General features: G+C 35.2%; 1 long non-coding RNA gene across 1 annotated transcript; it reads right to left on the minus strand.

Moving 5' to 3' along the window:
- Positions 1-502: 502 nt before the first annotated feature.
- Positions 503-6699, minus strand: LOC131545973 (uncharacterized). The gene is made up of 3 exons (XR_009272553.1): positions 6600-6699; positions 6100-6183; positions 503-1517 (listed from the first exon to the last, which is right to left on the minus strand). It is a non-coding gene; the product is annotated as an uncharacterized LOC131545973 (long non-coding RNA).
- Positions 6700-15487: the final 8788 nt, after the last annotated feature.

Genomic DNA, 15487 nt, shown 5'->3' on the forward strand with positions numbered 1-15487 from the left:
ACATTTTGCATAAAGTAAAATGGTATATCAAATCATTCTGTTATAACATAGTTGAGAATTATATTTATACAAAGTTTGGTAAAAAAAAATTGTTTTTGCCTGTGCATGTTCAAACATGTCTTTTTGAGTCCCGATGTCCTCCATACAATTCTGCCATAATTATAAATAAATAAACGTACAAAGAAATGTAAAAAAGCAAATATAAATAAATACATATATAAATAAATGTACAAAGAAAAGTAAAAAATAAATAAATAATTATTTATAATTTTATTTCCTTATGTATTTTTTACATTTTTTCCCCCACATTTATTTATTTCCACTTTTATTTATTTCTACATTTCTTTGTCCGTGGGGTAATGAGTGCAATCGAGCCAGAGTAGGCGAGGGGTAAGCTTTGGGGCCACAGTGACACCTTGTGGTGCCCAAACAAAATACAAGAAGTGTAGCCTACATGACGTGCCTGTTGATAGTGTGTGATGAATGACTAATATGGCCAAAATCCTATATCACGGGTCAGTGGCACAACTACAGACAGTGCAGCCGCACGAAGTGACCCGGGAGTTTATTTTCAGTAAACAGATTAAACATACAAATGCATTTACAGTATATGTATCAGACGGTTTTATCCAAGGTGACTTTCAAATAGAAGCATTCAGTTCACATATGTCCATACAAAAGTCAACCACAAAATTAACCATGGTTTAACTATGATTGTTGTAGTAAATTCACAGTAACTAACTACCATAACCATGGTCTTACTACAGCATAGTAGTAAACCTATAGTAACTACAAACTTCACCATGGTTTCAAAAACTATGGATACCACAGTTTTACTCAAGCATTACTAAAATATTACTATTGTAGAACCATGATATCAAAACCTTAGTTTGAGAAAAACTAAAAAACCCTGATTACTACAGTTATGATTACTAGTTTTACCATAGTAAAAACATGGTTAACTGTTGTAAGGGTACAATGCTTTTCACAATCAAAGCAGCTTTAGAAAATTTCAAGGTTTCAAAAAAAAAAAATCCTATCAACAGCCTGAGGTGACTGTGACTCAATGGGGAGCATCTTCTGGCAACAAATTAATGTCTGTCAATAACTCTAAGATAATACAAGTTATGTGTTCAAAGCACATGTTCAGTTAAAGGGACAACCATTAAAGGGTAGGTTCGGGGAATTTAAATCCACTTTATACTGTCACAAAGTCTGTAATATGTAAATAAACATTATTCGGATAATGCAAAATATTATTTGGCTGACAAATAAATGGGTGTATCTCATGGAACTCAGAGAAAGATTAAACATTGTTCGTTCACATATATTACCATCATAGTAACGATACAAAGTGGGTTGAAAATCACTCAACGTATGCTTTAAGGCAATGATGACAATACATAACATTTGTCAGGTTGGTATGTTCATCTATAGTTGCCATCATCTGGGGTCTTCATCTGAAGTAACCACAAGTGAGGCTGGATCCAAGCCGTAGTAACACTGGGATGGGAATCCTGAGAGATAGAAACAGGAAAACAAAAGGAGAAGGATTAGCATAGATGCTGTTCATATTATTTCAGGCAAAAGATGATTGTGCATTTATTACTAGAGTACAAGGTTACGAGTTGTTATGTGAATGCTTGACTAAAAGATGTATTTTTAATCTAGATTTAAACAGAGAGAGAGTGTTTCTAAGCCCAAAACATTATCAGAAGGCTATTTGAGAGTTTAAGAGTAAAATGCGAAAAATCTCTGCCTCCTTTACTGGACTTTGATATTCTGGGTACTATCAATAGTCCAGAGTTTTGTGACATTATTTAGCTTACTTTGCTATATTTTGGTTAAATCGCAATCTGATTTTATTCTATATCCCTTAGTAAGCATATCATTTGTCCTCAGTATTCAGGGAACAGACACAGTCTACACTCTAAAAAGTAGTTTTATAGTCCATTCAAATAAAATGTTTTAATTGGTCAAACATTTAGAAGACTACAGCAAGTTATGTCAATTAAAATTTAACACTTTACTCCATGTGTTTTATATGTTACCTCAACTAAGATTTATTATTTGGGCATCATAAGAAATTGCGGGGGAACTAAAACATACATTTTTATAGTTTAACAAAATTATTCAAAATGATTAACTGGTGTTTATCAATCACTAAAAACACACAATTTACAACACATAATAGCCATTATTTAATAACAATCTCCATTAATAACATTTGTCATACAGACTAAACATACAGGCTTAAAGAAAAAAAAAGTCACCTACATCTCGGATGGCCTAAGGGTCAGTAAATTAACAGCAAATTTTCATTCATAACTATCCCTTTAAAGCTCCAGCTGACAAACATTACATCTGTAATACAACTGCAAAATTCAGTTTAAACTTTAATGAACTAAGAAAAACCTAAACAAGCTAAACAAAATGTTAGCAAACAAACATTTACAAATATTACTACTGTTCACAATTACATCTTTAAAATGAGGCAGAAGTAAAAAAATAAATAAAAAAAGAACCAGGTGTTATATAAATCAAGTCAAGTCACCTTTATTTATAATGCACTTTATACAATACTGATCGTGTCAAAGCAGCTTTACAGTCAAACAGGAAAATAGTTTGTTAATAATGCAAGAAGACATTCAGCTCTCTTCCAATAGTGTCTATGCAATCAGCCAAGCGTCCCCAAATAAGCAAGCCAAAGGCGACAGCGGCAAGGACTCAAAACTCCATCGGTGATAGAAACTGAGTAGAAAACCTTGGGAGAAACCAGGCTCAGTCGAGGGGCAGTTCTCCTCTGGCCAGATGAAACCAGCATGGCATGGTTTAATTCCTGCACAGGTCAGATTAAGCAGAGGACTTGTCTGGTTCTCGTGGTCTTGTCCCAATGGGATTGCATCTGAAATCTTGCAGTGATGACAAAGCAGCAATGAAACCTTTGGCCACACCCTGATGGAGAAAGAAAAGTACATTTTAAGTTAAAAAAAATTAAACGATGCCTTTTAAATCAATTACAATGTATCAATATCAGTTAATTAAGTCAATTTGTGATGAAACCGAAGTTGAAACCATTATTATTATTTTTTTTTTTGGCATAAATCCATCCATTGCACAACAGAGAGCATTGATGCTGACTGGATTTGTAATAGAACATGTACATTTCATATTATAGGGCTAAGTTACCTTAAATAGCATAAAATAATAGCATAATATAACGGTCCTGATAAATACCAATGGTGACCTTTTACAAATTGATTGATCAGTTGTCCCAGTGTTTACTGAGCCACGGTCTTTCCCTGCGCAGGAACTTGTGTGCACGATCTAGTGATTCGCTAACCTAGAACTGACTGAGACACTTTGAACGGACTCGTGAAATGATTCAGTTGTTCATTTTCATTCAGAACGACAAACTTTTCTTAAGAAGCGCCATTCACGAGACAAGAATTCATTATAGTAACAGCTTTTGACATTGTGTTTTATGGATTAAACAAAGTGAGAGCACGTTCCCTTAACTTAAATTTCCCTCAGACATAACATATCATACAACGCTTATTCAATGTTTTTATTTATGTTGTACGCTTGTGTATAAATATATACATTTTATATAAAACATTTACACCTTTATAATATACGTTTTTATAAATGCAGTATAACGTAAAGTACAAATATTTATTCAGTGCCACTTGACTTATTTGATGCCTTAACTTGACATACACTGTCTTATATCCACTTTTTAACAACTCATAAAACACTTTCTAAATGTCTACTCAAAAAAATTGGATATGTTGCATGATTTTCTCGTTAAATTTAGTCTAAAAAATAACATTCATTTAGTGCAACTCACCTGACTCGTGAACTTGACAAGATGACGGCGCTGTTTCTCCCACGAAGTCACTCAGGCTCGTGCACGTGCCGAATGATCTCAGTGTTAGCTGGATTTGTTTTATTAGTTTAGTCAACATTTAGCATTCTGAATGTTGACTGGATTTGAAAATAACCATTCATTTAATATTTTTAATATATATTTACGCAGACTTAATATGTCTTCTCAACTAAGCACAAGCAATAAAAAGAGTTCAACTTAAATATTTGGTAACACTTTATTTTGATAGTCCACAACATACAACATACTGAGTATGAGAAACTTTACAAGTATATGTCAACTTATTCTACTAACCCTAAATCTACCCTACTGAGAGTTAGTAGACATGTAGTTGCAAATGAATGAGAATTAGTTGACACGTAGTTACAAAGTTACTTATAGTTAGTAGAATGTCTAAAGTGGTCTATCAAAATAAAGTGTAACCAAATATTTTTGCCCTTTCAACATTTTGTTAATTGGATTTTTTACAGTGTACATATGCCACAGTATTATTGAAGTGGGAGGAACATCATAACTAATTTACACTAGGGCTGTCGCGGTTAAGGAATTTCCCTTGCGGTAATTTTGAGTGGCTCAATAGCGCGGTATGCGGTATTACCGCAGATATATATATATATATATATATATATATATATAATCTGTGTGCGTATGTGTTACGATGTAAGGAGGTCATATTCAGGAACCAATTAACCAAACCGAAACTAAATCGCGTTGAAACAGGAAGTGAAGTAAACAGAAAAGAATGACAAAATAACGGTCCACATAACAAAACATAAACCTGACAATAAGATCATTAGCATATAGCCTATATACATACAGTTAGTTCTGATCGACAAGATACTTTTCTGTTGATATTTCACCTGCGTGTTCTAGACGGCTGTCAGTCACTGCAGTTTCATTGTTACGCCTCAAGGTGGCGGCAAGAGACTGTCTTTGAGATAGTCTTCATTCAACTACACGTTCAAAAGCGCTGATTCATTCAGAGATTTGTAAATGAAACACGCTGTTTAAATCATTTTAACTTTGAGCGCCACTTTTAAAGGCTCAGCTGACCAGCAGAGCGTCGATGCTAAGACAGATTTCGCTTTCCTTGGACAGGACAACCTGTTTTCACAAATGACTCGGCCTGAAGGACAGACGCAGGGAATCGCACGCGGTCAGTCGATCTCTCTCTCATTCGCTGTCTGTTTAGGCTTGTTAAGTGCAAATTTACTGAGCCTCTGTGCAAATCAGCATGGTACACATTGTTATCATTACTAATATTCAGTACACATGCACAAAGTTTAAAACAAGAAGGGCGTAACTTTACGAAAAAGAAAACACTGAAATATCGCAGTTGCTGCGGTTGTTGCATTCCTCTGCGGTTATGCTCGTCAATAGCGTGGTATTGCGATATTGCGGTTATCGCGACAGCCTTAATTTACACAACTGTTAAAAAGATTGGGGTCAGTAGGATTTTTACATCTTTGAAAGAAGTCTCTTATACTCACAACTCAAAAAACAGTTAAAACAATAACATTGTGAAATGATATTACAATTCAAGAGAACTGTTTTTTTTTTAATATGTTAAAATTGTAATGTATTGCTGTGATCAAAGCTGAATTTAACATCATTACTCCAGTCTTCAGTGTCACATGATCCTTCAAAAATAAATCTGATTTGCTGCTCAAGAAACATTTCTGATTATTAACAATATAAAAAAAAGATGTGCTGATAAACATTTTAGTGTAAACTTTTTTTTTTTCAGGATTCATTGTTAAATAGTCTCCAGACCTTTTGTACAATAACTGTTCTAAAGTTTACAGTCAGTGAGGTTTTTTAATAAATTCATTTTTATTCAGCAAGGATGCATTAAATTGATGAGAAGTGAGAGTAAATATTTTTGTTTCGAATAAACACTGCTCATTTTAAACTTTGTTCATTAAGGAATCCTGAATAATACACACAAAACACAAAACAAAATACGAATCAGGAATATTTCCTGAGCAGCAAATCATCATATTAGAATGATTTCTGAAAAATCATCATGTAAAACTGAAGAGTAATGATGCTGAAAATTCATCTTTGATCACAGAAATAAAATACATTTTAATATCACCTTCTTAAAATAACTTTATTAAAGAATTGTAAAATATGCATGGTGATATGCATTTTTTCACTATATATTTGCATATATGAAGTGATTTAATGAGCTTTCTCATGCAGCTTACCTATGTTTCCCACATCTCTGTCAGCAGCTTCCTTCAGAAATTTAGATATCTTGGAGCTTCTCTTCTGTTGTAGAAATGTTACTCCTGAAACCACAGAATAATTTTTATCAATAATTGTTTGCCATTAAATATCAAATCACGTTTTAACTTGATTCAGTTAATACAAGTGACATCACCGATTAACAGTAAAGTTACAGCACATATTTTAGGCTAAATAAATTCGTCTAATTCCAATAACACATTGACAAAACCTTTACAAAGCTATTAAAATCTCCCAACTACAAATATATGTGATGAAAAGTCAAAACTTTGATCAATCAGAGCTCAAAATACAGTTAGCATACATTGTCTGAAAACAGTTGAGATGCTAACGGACTTTTTCGAAGACACTAAACAGTCTTTATGAAGTAAATATTCAACAGAAGCGTATCAGTTACAAGAAAGAAAGTGTCAGGAACAGTTGTATGTAATATTTGTGTGATTTTAGGGACTAAACTCACCTGAAAATGGTGAAAACAGCAGCGAGAGACGCAGTGTTGCAGCTGTCAGTTGGAGAGCTGCTGCCCTGTTTCCATGGTAACTCCCTCGCTGCAGCGTTTGAATGAGACTCAGAGCTCGAGTCCATCAAAACACGTCACAGTCACGCACCATTCAAATAAATAATATAACAGAAATGTTTATTTAATTTTGAATTTTAATCGTTTATTAGTTATATGACCCATTCATACATAGGTGTAAACTGCAACCCACAGGTGATAGTGGGACAAAGTAGCACTTTTATTTTTATTAAATTTTTATAGATTTTTTTTTTTTGTTATTTTTTATTAGATTTTGTATTGTTGTTTTTACGATCATTCAAACTATTATTTTCATTTAAAAATGTGCTTGCAGTTTTTATACTATACTTTTGTTAATTATAACTCTCACTATTTTTATTCAGTGCTTCAGATTCCTTTTAACTGTAAAAATGTAATGTAATACATAAATGTAATATATAACAAAGATGTCATGTAAGAGCTCAGTAGAAACACAGACCCTCTGCTTTGCCACTGGTGTACCGACGGAGGCCCAGCCGCGGCAAACCGCTGGTGGCGTGCCACCCAAAAAACGCCGGCTGACCAACAGCATTTTTAGATTGGTCGGCCGTATTAAGCCGTTGAATTTGTGCCGCCGAAAAACCGCTGGTGGACCGCCAGCTCATTGTTTGCTGGGCTAGTACTTTGAGGAAACTATTAAAAATATTCCACAGAATGAATAATGTTGTTTTATTTGTTATATGTCATTTCCATATACATATGATAAATTGATAATTATTCAACCTGTCCTCCAACCAATACGCCCGTATAGGTCGTTTGTCCAAATCCCTGAAATACGACCCATCAGAGCGTATGCTACAATTGCGCCCCTATCGGCAACAGGACATTTTCATATTAATGTTTTGTATTCTTTTATCTGCGTCATGGTTTGGGTTTCGTGTAGCTCGGTTGGTAGAGCATTGTGTTATACGACGATATGTAATTACGCGATCATGGGTTCGATCCCAGAGAACGCACGCGCTCATAAAATGTGCACTAAAAATCATGATTTTGCATGATTCCTGTAAGGGGTAGGTTTAGGGTAGGGTTAGGTGTGGTCATTCGCATGAATTAGCCACCTAGTAAAATATGTACGAATACTGTGAGATCGGTGTAAAAAGTCCACATATTGCATTTAAATAAACACGCATTTTGATTGGTAATGACAGTCATACGTCATTTCATGACGACAGACGCAACACAAGACATTATTTTTACGCGTGGTAGAGGGCGCTTAACTTTAAAACGTAAATATGGGTCGTAATAAGGGCTTGCACAAACGACCTATAGGGTCGTTTTTTGTTGGAGGACAGGCTCTAATTATTCGTTGAGTTTCAGTTCATCTTTGAGATGTGTTTCAGAAAGAGTCTCTCAGGGACGGCTGAAAGCGCACCCTGTTTATTATTCATTTTATTTTTATTTTACAAAAGCACAAGGTTTTGTTTAAAAGTAGACCATTTATAGTTTATAGGGATGTCTTGCACAAATCTGTATGGCCAAAAAATTACAGAGTAGGCTATTTTAAGTTGTTTCCGCTGTCATGAGCAAAAAAATCCATCAGAACGCGCCGGTGCATTCGTTGGCCAGAGCAGGGGTGGCACCACTACTCCAAAAGTGGTGGGGCAGAATTTCATACTATAAAATGTAATAAAATTTGAACTATCAATACAATTTTAAACTTAATATTATGTGCCACAGCAAATGCAATGATAACATAAATCAAGCAAAGAATCCGCAGTGTCTCAGTGTTTGCTTTGGGCAATATCAGGTTTAATTCCACTTATAAAAAAAAAAAAATTACATTACTGAAAATATTTAAGGGCACAACATACTTCAAAAACCTTAAAATTAATGAATTTTATGTATACTCTATGCAATATATGTTATTATGCAACAAAATGTACATTATAGTGCTAATGAACACAAAATTTTTACAATATTTACACTCTTTATCCAAAAAAAAAAAACTTGTGACGTGTGCCAGTGCCACTGACATTGTCCAGAACACTGACACCAACACGAACACTGAGTCACAAAACATGTTGCCGTATGTTGGCAGGCTTCGAAAAAGGTAACCTTCTATGGCAGGCCAGAGGGTCCAAAAATAGAACTAATGATGTTGCATTTCTATTGCCAGTAGCGACAGAGTTTCCCACTGATAGGCCAGCAATGCACTTTTCTCATGCAGCAGGCAAGTAGCTCTTCTCAGCAGGCGACTCACTTTCCTTGCGCAGCGTGCGACTGGCTCTCCTCGGCTGGTGATCCGCTTTCCTCACGCAGAGAGCGACTGGCTCTCCTCGGCTGGTGATCCACTTTCCTCACGCAGAGAGCGACTGGCTCTCCTCGTGACTGGCTCTCCTTGGCTGGTGATCAGCTTTCCTCACGCAGAGAGCGACTGGCTCTCCTCGTGACTGGCTCTCCTTGGCTGGTGATCAGCTTTCCTCACGCACAGAGCGACTGGCTCTCTTCGGCTGGTGATTCGTGAATTTTTGTGACATTAGCCACTGCTGATTTTGCTTCATTGAGAGACAAGTGGGGACTTTGCAAAATAGACATACGGGTCTCAACAGGCTCCAAGACCTTCTCAATCAACATCAGGCCAAAGAAAAACTTAAAGGTTGAAAGTACCTCATGCAGTCCACTTGCCTTGCGTACATGCCGAATAACAAATTAATTTTGCTCCTTCATGGAAACATCAGTTGTACTATCAAGTATTAAACTAAAAAATCTGTTATTCCTAATGCGTGCAGAAAGCACTCTTGTAACCTCTGAGGCCATTATATTCAGAAGCTCATTCTGAATCTCATGGGAGCAGTATTTGTCTCGCCTTTGCAACCAGGATTGTAATGTTGCACTGTCCCTTGCTTGTAGGTTCAGTAATTTGACAAAAAGGCTGTCTGCATCTCTGCTGTGCCTGAATGGAAGACCCTGCTCACCAATAAACTGAATGGTTTCAAGGATTTTTATGAATGCTTCTTTTGCTTGTGCTTGCTCTTTTTGCTTTGCCAACAGAATCTGCGTGCTAACAGATGTACTTCTAGAGTAGTGAAGCCATTTTAGAGTGGCCTCCTTATGGCTCGAAGATGCCTCATGACCTCTAAATCTTTCTGGTCCGTGCTTCCAGTTTGAAAACCCTTTAACAGTGAAGGCATCACTGGTACATTTTGAGAATGTTATCAATTTCAGATCCATTGCTACTCTACATGTATGACAAAATGCTTTTCCTTCATTCCACTCTAACCAGTTCCAAATTTTAAACCACAAAGTTTTGAACACCCTTTCTCCCTTCACTTTAGGTCCTGGCAGGTCTGATGGTTGGTTTGGCTGAAGATGCACTGGCACTAACTGATCTTCTCTTTCCTGTTCTGTTCTGTCCCTGCTGTCATTATCAGTGATGAATATGCCCCTATTGTCAGCTGTCTGTCTCTCCCTAAAAACAAATAAGATGGACATTGGACACTGTGATCTAACTAAAGATTAAATCAGTATAGCCAGCAACAATAATTGTATTATCTATATACAGTTGTGGCCAAAATTATTAGAACACTAGTATTTTCACCAGCTAAAAAAATGGTTTTAAGTCGGTTATTTCTATCTTTTGCTGTAGTGTGTCAGTAGGAAATATCAGTTTTACATTTTCAAACATTCATTTTGCCATTAATTGTAATAATCCAGTGAGATTTTTGTCTGACAACAGCCAGTGCTCTCTACACAGACATCTGATCTGATCATCATCCAATCTGTCTGGAATGAGATGAAGAAACAGAACAAACTGAGACAGACTAAATCCAGATGAAAAGTGGCAACAAGTCTCCAAGATGCTTCAAGAAACCTGGAAAATGGACAGGAATTCAATTACAAAACTTTTAAGGGACGCTGCCGAGGCCCTGGAGCACAATTCAACATTATTGACAACCGGACCTCCCCAACAACCTACAGCTGAATGTGCTCCAGATCGACGGGCATTTGGTGGGTAGGTGAGTCTAATCTCAGTCAGCCATGTTGTTATCGCTTCAGTCCCCTTAATATCTGAGGTAAAATCAATGGTCATGTTTCTGAAATAAATGTAAAGTGAGCTGTTTTAACTTTATATTTAATAGTAGTGTATTGATTGAGTGTACGAAAAAAATCAGCGACACATAGAAATCGTGCAGCGATGTTGCGATGTGCCTCCCACAGACGGTTCACTGAGGACTGCGTCCGATAATAGGCCCCATCCCCCCTCCCGAAATCGAGTCTCTAACACATTACATACTGCAAGGAGTTGTATGGTAGTATGCACTGATCTATATATAATATAATAATATATAATCTCTATTATAGATCATGGGTAGTATGCCATTCCAGACACAATTTATTTGCCATGTTGTCATTATAGTGAATCGACTATTTTCGCCTTGCCTTCGTCAGTCCGTTAATCAACTAAGAAGAAATAGGCATTTCACTCCATCCCAAACTCCTAGAATGAAGAAAAAGTGTGTGTCATACACACACAGATTTTTTTGCCTAGCCAGGCGGAAAGAGTCAGAAATACCAAAGGTGCCTGAAAAATTTCAACTGGAAAGAGCAAGACTAGGAGAAAAGAAAATAATTTTTTTCTGGTGAGTATATGCACTATAACAGGTCAGTTACCAATTTGATATATCTTATTTTACAAGGACATTATGACAGTAGCATAGTGTTTCATATAGGGATGCACCAATAGGTTTTTTTTTTAAAAGTTTGATGTGGTAGTAAAACCATAGACAAAAGTTCCTTGTGAACGTTCTGTAGACTGCTGATTTTTGTTCATGGTATTTCAGCTGCAACAGAATGTTTTGCAAAAAGACAGAAAAATATATTTGATATCTAAATGTTTGAATGTTTTTTCTTTAATGGAATCGAAACTAGGAATACATACGAATTGATAAGCAGAATCAGAAAGGCTAAAATTAAGATGATACCCAACCCTAGTCCACATTGTCCTGCTATATTTTGTGTAGATTTAGTTTTGTTTTAGCAAGTATTTTACCATTTTATTCAGAGAAAAACAGATTATGCCACAAACATTATACAACTTATGAGCTACCAATTTGCTATATTGCCTTTTTAATGCTATAGCCAATATGTTGATTGTTTTAAATTGATCAAAAGCTTATATCAGAGTCCGATGCATTGATTAATCTCTAGTTACATATAAACTTTCTGTTTGATTATATTAAGAAATGATCGGCATGTTAATGTGTAGTTTCTTCGCATTTTTTCCCTTAACAGACAGATACTGTTCTTCATTAGAGTTTAGTCAAGAGCTCATGCGTCAGTTTCCAAAACTGAGTGAGGCTGGTGGTTTTCAGCTTTTGAAGACACAAGGCTGCACCAGGACAAAAATTCTGGAACCAATCCCATGTCCAGATGAAGGCTACACTCCTGAGTATCTGTGCTCTGATGCAGTCAGAATAGGAGCTGCAACAATTTATATAAGACCACTGTAAAAAGATCTAAATACAGAAGTAAGTGTTTATAAAATGAGAATTGAACAATTTTAGAAATTTGTGATATTTTGTAGAATACCAAAGTGGTTGAGTTTGTGACCTGATAATTACCGGTAGTTTCATGTTGTGACTGATTACCAATAAATGTGGGATGTTATAAATTGTAACAACATAAATTATATCACATGAATATTATTATTTTTTTTATATTGTTTTTAGGGGTGTATAGACCTATTGTATTCTTTAGCTCACAACTGCAGAATATGGTTGTCAGACCAGTATTTTAGTCTGTTCACACACAGTTCAGTTATTTACAGGAGTGACAACCACATTCTATAACCAAACTCACTCTCAGTGGTTTTGGAGCCATTTCAGAGCTCAAAATTTCATTTACATTTAAGCAGATAACTTTTGAACTGCAAGGGCTAGAAACTAAATTATAGCCTATAGAGAAGAAAAAAAAAAAAAAAATTATACATACATACATACATACACATACACATACATATATATACATACATATACATACGATCAGCAATTCACGAGTTCACACTTACATATATTTAGCACTAGTAACGTAATGCATATTTGGCGAGTATGGTAATACGTTGTTGGCGTGCTGTACTGGGGAAGGGCTCCGAGCTCAGGAATTGCCCGAACCCAGTTCATTTTTGGCTCAACAGCTCCTTTAACGCTCTCACAGCATTTCTGTAGTATTTAAGCCTTTGTAATTTAAGCATGTTTTTGTTAGGTTGCTGTAAGACAAGCGTCTGGAAATGGGCCACCAGTGGTCTGTTTGTATTGTAGCAAGGCTTTTCCATTACCGGAGATACAAGAGCATGTTGATTGCTGTGAACTGTAAGTATAGGCTTTTCAAGATTGACTGTGTTGATTATATTTTTGAAGTGTCCCATTTACTTCAAAGGCCCTATTTACACACAGAGTAACATAATTTGATCAGTCTTTAAAACTCCAATTCTAAAAAAGATATATCATCCCTGACTATGATTGGCAGAGCTGCATTGGAAGATGCTGAAAATACTCTTTAAACATATGTGACCTCATTACATCAGTATTGTGGTCACAGGCATATGTGCACCACTGCATCTTTGTATGTTGCTTGGCAACCACTCTGTTACACATTGCTGAATAACTACATTGCTTGGCAAAATAATTATTTTTTATCAAAAAATTAGTACATTTTGGTTGCTGTGTGTTTCATTTATGAAATTTTGCCAAGTATATGCACTCAAAAAAATTATTCGGTCTGGGGATGTTCATTTTAACTGTTTAACCGTTAACCGACCGATAAGAATTTTGACCGATTAATACAATCAGTTAAACGGTTTAAAGTCACATATTTATTTATTTTTCAGTAATTTATCAAAATATTTTAAAAGGTTTGCTGCATGGTTAAAATAAGCTACGCGTATATTAAAAAAAAACATTTAAAAAAAAGTTTTTTTAGAGAGAGAGAGAAAAAAACAACAACATAAGTCGCATTTTAGGCCGACGCGAATTACAAACATAATAAACACAGTAAACATATAGGCTATTTTAGTTCCCTTCACTCCACAACAAATCCTTTCAATGAACAGTAGGCTATTTAGAAAAGAACAAGAATTAAAAATGTAAGAAGCTATAGGCCTAGCTATAAACGACAAACCAAAACGAATTCATTTAGGCTAAACGGAACTGAAACCAATGTTGGGTCTCTCAATCATATAAAATAAAATGTTTCTGTATTCGTGATGTATTTGAATGCCAAAATATTATTTACCTTTTATGTATAGGCCTACTTCACTCGCGTTCCAATATCCACATAAAACAAAATGTTTTGCATAACTTCACGGCGGTACGGTGATAACGCTTAACGGCACAGATTTTACTACATATTTAAACTGAGCAGTGTGTTTATTGTTCTTTTTCCCCATATGTTTGACTGATTGTTTTTTATAATGATAATGAACAGGCTGCATTGTCAAGGTAGAATGCTTAACTGTGTGCACGCATGCGGCGCAGGAGCAATCACTTGATTTTTTCCCCCCTTGTAACAGTGGAAGCAACTACTCCTTTTAGTCATGAAGATAATCGAAATTGTAAAAGGTTTGCTTTTATTTGTGTACATTCACAATAAAAACACATCTTTGCGCTTTTGTAAAATAAGCCACAAAAAATAGGATGCCACTTTCTGCCGTCTGATTTCCTTTCGCGCTACTTGTTGCACAGTTTTTCTTTCGTTTTCTTAAATTATGATTTAAGCGAAAATATATTTCTCGTATAGGCCTATTTATTCGTTATATTATATATATATATGTATGTATATATGTATAGGTGCTGGTCATATAATTAGAATATCATCAAAAAGTTGATTTTATTTCACTAATTCCATTCAAAAAGTGAAACTTGTACATTATATTCATTCATTACACACAGACTGATATATTTCAAATGTTTATTTCTTTTAATTTTGATGATTATAATTGCCAACTAAGGAAAATCCCAAACTCAGTGCTGGGGTGTATTCCAGAAAGCATGGTTAACTTACTGTCAGATAAACCCTGAACTTTCGGTTGATTAACCCCAAACCTTGCTTACTCGAGGTATGTGGTTCCAAAAACGCATCCGGGACGAAGTTCATTCAACTCAGAGTATGTTCCAGGTTATGACTCAAGACATTCTCAACAGAGCGACAAATCGACGAGTCACTATGGAAACGGACGCTAAGAATAAGCACGCCATACTGCTTCTTTCTTCTTCTTCTGTTCAAAGGTCATGTAGGCTTATGCTTGGTGAATATCAAAACCTAATTGATGGTTTTGCAATCTTTTTTTTTTTTTTAATCTTTAATCCTTGAGAATTAGAATTATATTGTTTGTTTTATGCTAATTATATATTAAGTAGTCAGATATGTATTTTTATTAAAGAAATACATTATAGAAAATGCCGATCCATGTGTGAGATGATAATATAAAATGTTTTATATATATATATATATATGGATGGATGTATATATGCTAATATAATAAATTAAACATTACCTTGTCATAAGTGTTTTATAATTTATACAGATAACTGTTATATATGCCAATAAAATATAATAACCATATTAGAGCAATATATAGGCTAACCTTATTTATTACTTATATTAGTGCTTTATCATTAAAATAGCATATATCTATCTATAGTAGGCTATATACATAACTGTATTGTAATAATATATAATATTGTGCACTATCTGTCACGCCCACTGAAGGCTCGTCAGTAGATCATACATGCTCTGATAGCGCTGAAGTGAACTAACCCTGGAACATAACCTGCTCCGGAGCAGGTTATCTTCAG

This window comes from Onychostoma macrolepis, chromosome 08, assembly GCF_012432095.1.
Source record: "Onychostoma macrolepis isolate SWU-2019 chromosome 08, ASM1243209v1, whole genome shotgun sequence".
NCBI lineage: Eukaryota > Metazoa > Chordata > Actinopteri > Cypriniformes > Cyprinidae > Onychostoma > Onychostoma macrolepis.